Source organism: Mandrillus leucophaeus, unplaced genomic scaffold (genome assembly GCF_000951045.1).
Source record: "Mandrillus leucophaeus isolate KB7577 unplaced genomic scaffold, Mleu.le_1.0 Scaffold115, whole genome shotgun sequence".
In the NCBI taxonomy this organism is placed as follows: Eukaryota; Metazoa; Chordata; class Mammalia; order Primates; family Cercopithecidae; genus Mandrillus; species Mandrillus leucophaeus.
In genome coordinates this window covers 1,412,613-1,417,528 of record NW_012099765.1, presented here as the reverse complement: position 1 = coordinate 1,417,528, position 4,916 = coordinate 1,412,613, and the positions used below count along the sequence as shown (strand labels likewise).

General features: G+C 39.0%; 1 pseudogene; it reads left to right on the top strand.

Annotated features, from left to right (window-relative positions):
• Positions 1-3,390: 3,390 nt before the first annotated feature.
• On the top strand, positions 3,391-3,838 carry LOC105552326 (annotated as a pseudogene).
• Positions 3,839-4,916: the final 1,078 nt, after the last annotated feature.

Here is a 4,916-nt window from a genome sequence, read left to right as displayed (position 1 = left end):
CTATTGCTCTTAATTCAGGGTTAACCAGACATTTCTGAACGTGTTTAATGAATATTTTCAGTTACATTAAATTTGGTATGCCAAATTAAAACAATCCCTTAAAATTTTCTTATATTGCACTAGGGTTTTTCCCCTCAGTACTAGTGAAAATCGTAAGTTGATTTGGAAATGCATTTTTTAGGTGACTGAATTGAACATGGAGTCAGTAGAAGACTTGAAGATTGAAACTGCTGATTTCTTAGTTTGTCAATAACTTTTTTTAATATCATGAGTATTTCTTAGCTTTGGTCCTTATATTGCCTACCTTCTTCTAAAACAATAAAGGGAAAAATATTTTGTCTCATTTCTGAAGTCAAGAGGCAATCTTGCAGAAATAGTTAAGATACCCAAGCAATATAATTTTTAGTAAAAGGCACTTAAGAGGATGGGGGAAACTATTTTTAATTTAGACTTAACGAGAATGGCTGAATGTATTTTATACTATGTACATGGTGACTCCAACCTTCTCTATCTTTCACAAATCTCCATAGAAGACAGACCACCCCACACCAACTACACAAACACACACATATAAATACATACATCCCTCTTGGTAGTTACAGTTGACAGATAAAACACAGGATACCCAGTTACATTTCAATTTCAGAAAAACAATGATTAAAATTTTTAGAATAATAAGTGTATTCCACATATAACTCTTTTTGTTGTTTTTCTAAAATGTAACTGATTTGAACTGAGTCTCCTGTATTTTAATTTGCCAAGTCTGGCAAACTTATCAGTAGGTGAACACGCTACCTCCGTGACAGATATATTTTGAAAAGTAAACATGCGCTATCTGCTTTCCATTGTTATCAACATCTTTACATCTGAGTATCAAGCAACCAGCAGAGTAAACAATATTGCTGATTTTTTTTTTTTTTTTTTTTTTTTTTTTTTGAGACGGACGGAGTCTCACTCTGTCGCCCAGGCTGCAGTGCAGTGGCGCGTTCTCGGCTCACTTCAAGCTCCGCCCCCCAGGTTCACGCCATTCTCCTGCCTCAGCCTTCTGAGTAGCTGGGACTACAGGCGCCCACCACTACGCCTGGCTAATTTTTTTTTTTTTTTTGTATTTTTAGTAGAAACGGGGTTTCACCATGTTAGCCAGGATGGTCTTGATCTCCTGGCCTCGTGATCCGCCCGCCTCGGCCTCCCAAAGTGCTGGGATTACAGGCGTGAGCCACCGTGCCCGGCCTGAATATTCTTTAGAGTCTATCCAATCATTCTACAGACAATTTGTATATCTCTTGGCAGGTGCCTTGGTTGAAACATAATACTTAACTGTATTTTTATTTCATTTTTATCCAAATTTTAACAGTTATCTATCTGCCTTCTTAGAGCAGTGATTGAAAATCTGAGGTAAGGGTCATCTGACCAAATTTTGGGTCTAGATTATGCCTTTTCTTGATAATAATAAAGACATGCTTTACAACATTGAAATTAAGATTACTGAGGAGCAGAAATATGGTTATATGCAAGAAGCAATATCTTTTCACAAACTGTTTTTCTCTCTCTTCCACAAGATATGACACAGTATTTTATATATTAATAATATTAAGCATTTAATGTCAATCTTATAACATCAAATGTTTGTTATCATTGAAGAGTTCTTAGCAAAACTTGAAAAAGTACATCATTTCTTCCAGTAAAAAAATAGAGAAGACAAAGAAAGAACATTTTTCCCTGTAGAGTGATCTTACAAGTGTGACAAATGATTTATCTAAAGTAAGAACTGTATTTATTACAATTCCAAAAAGAAAAGTTACATTTTAAATTGATTATAACAGTCAAAACTCAACAGATAAAGGCAGCTTGTAATAGTATTATACCAACTTCATATTCAATGAAATTTTGACTTTCTACTCAAACAATATTGTCACCATAAATTTTTCTACAGTAGTTTTATAAATATGTAATTTCAGAAAACCTGAATGTCAGTCCTTTACTTAAACCATTTTAAAATCACACATAAAGAGTCACACTTACAATACTCATCTACTGCTAATGTTACTCTTAGAAATGTTGAAAATTTCTCTGGATCTAAAAATACTTGGCTTTATAAGAAAAGTAAAGAAGCATAGAGTAAAACCAATTTTAAGAACAACCACATTATGTATTATTTTGTGTGTCCATTAAGTTTTTTCTTGATAGATAATATTTTAGATATTTATGGCATACATGTGATATTTGGTCCCATGCACAGAGTGGACAATGATCCAGTCAAGGTATTTGGGGTGTCCATCACCTCATGTATTTACCATTACTATGTTGAGTGTTGAGCCCAGGATATATTTTGAGTGACCGATGATGTTTAATTATTTTCTATATATTGTAATATCTTCGTACATCATTTGGTTTACCTTTTTTCTCCTTTTTTTTTTTTTTTTTTTTTTGAGACGGAGTCTTGCTCTGTTGCCCAGGCTGGAGTGCAGTGGTGCCATCTTGGCTCACTGCAACCTCCGCCTCCAGGTTCCAGCGATTTTCCTGCCTCAACCTCCCGAGTAGCTGGGATTACAGGCACCCACCACCACGCCCAGCTGATTTTGTATTTTTAGTAGAGATAGGGTTTCACCATGTTGCCCAGGCTGATCTCAAACTTCTGACCTCAGGTGATCCGCCTACCTTGGTCTCCCAAAGTGCTGGGATTACAGGCGTGAGCCACTGTGCCCAGCCTCTCTCAGTTTTTTACCTTGTGCAGTGGGGAGCCCAGGTTCAGTCTATTCTTAAATCTAATACATAACTAAAACTTTGGAGAAAATATGTGAGGTGGGTTAATCCTGAAGTTTTTATGAAGAAACGCAACTCTGAAACAAAGTCAATCTTCCATGCTATTGGTACAAATGGATCTCTTATTTCCCTGTCTGGCCCTTGCAACTGCGCACGCTTCTTAGTCATTAAGCACAAGAGTTCTGGAAACAGATTTCTATCTTGGCCTGCCCCTTGCCAGTTACTTGACCTTGTGACAATTAACATTGTGCCTCAATTTCCTCATGTAAATGTGGGAAACAAAACCAATACTTAGCCTTTCTCACATAATTACGAGGTTTAGCTCACGTAATCCAGCGTTACTCAAAGTTGAGGTTTCCTGGAAGGGAAAAATTACTTACACTGTTTTTAATACATCAGCTAATTAAAATGTGAGAATCAAAACCAATGCAGAGCTTTCCTCACATAAATACGAGGTTTACCTCACGTAATTCACCGTTTCTCAAAGTTGAGGCTTCCTTGAAGGGAGAAAATTACTTACACTGTTTTTAATATATCAGCTAATTAAAAGCATATGCAGAACTAGGTTAAAATCTGTATGTGAAGGACTGTGGCACTTACGTAATCATTTTCAGAGTATCCGGCAAGATGGCAGAGGTAGAGCAGAAGAAGTGGACCTTCTGCAAGTTCACCCACCGCGGTGTGGACGTGGGCCAGCTGCTGGACATGTCCTGCGAGTAGCCGAGGCAGCTGTACGGTGCACGCCAGCCGCGGCGGCAGAACCCCGGCCTGCGGCGGAACGCTGAGGCGCAAGCAGCACTGGCTGCTGAGGCGCGTGTGCTAGGCCAAGAAGGAGGCTCCGCCCATGGAGAAGCCGGAAGTACTGAAAACGCACCTGCGGGACATGACCATCCCGCCCAAGATGGTGGGCAGCAGGATGGGCGTCTACAATGGTAAGACCTTCAACCAGGTGGCGATCAAGCCGGAGATGATCAGCCACTACCTGGGTGAGTTCTCCATCACCTACAAGCCCGTGAAGCATGGCTGGCCTGGCATCGGGGCCACCCACTCCTTCCACTTCACTCCCTTCAAGTAGTGGCTCCGCTAATAAAGGCACACATATCTCCCAAAAAAAAAAAAAGACATTTATAAAGTGACTACAAAGAAAACAACTATACCAATAGTATGCAGATCAATAATAATACTTTTTTTTTTTTTTTTTTTTTTTAACACAGAAGCTGTTGTTTTGTTGAAACCGAATCACCATTTAGAAAGTGATTGTCAAACTGAGTTCAGTTTGCTGGTGCAAACTTGAATACACCATGATGACTGTTTCCCCACTGCTCTGTTCTATTCAATCTACTATATAGTGTTTGTGTATTTGACTTTTCAGTAGCACTACCATGTTACTATGTTTTAAGTCCAATTCTGTTTTTTTATCACTATCCTAACATAAATGTAAGTAGTAAGTCTCCCTGATCATAAACAAAAGCAAGCACAGATGATGAATTGATGAGTAAGACATTCTTTCATGCCAGGAAGACAGTAAAATCATTCTATGATACAACCTCTGCCTCCATTACGAAGCAATTGTAGATAAAACAGAAAAAGACAAAACGTGAAAGATAGAGCTGGCCTTAAAAACTGGACAGACATTTTCATGAGCCATAAATATAAGTAGATGAGTAGGACTACATCCTCTGGCCTTCTGGGATTAAAAGCTCCAAAGCAGGCAGTAACGAGAGGCCAGTTTCTCTGGGGCCATTGGAATTAAAAGTACTCCCATATATGGATGTATAGAGCCAGGCCTACTGCATATTATAGCAAAGGTTAGATGCCCAGAGCTCTTGCCACTTATTAGAGGAGGCTTAACAAAACAAAAAAACTGTGCTCTCTCAGGCTACAGATTATATGAACTTGTGGAATTATGAAAACAGAAAGCCACACTTTCAAAGGTAAGAAATGAATCGAATTCCTGCCTTGCTTAGTGGCCATCTCTGTTACTTTCTTGAGTCAGAGTAGCAAACATTTACTCTAAAACCCGGTTCTTGAATAAGCACCAGAGAGCAAGCTGGAGGCGAACCAAAAAACTGATTAATTTTAAAACGGAAACGTAGGCCCGGCTCGGTGGCTCACACCTGTAATCCCAGCACTTTGGGAATCCGAGGCGGGCG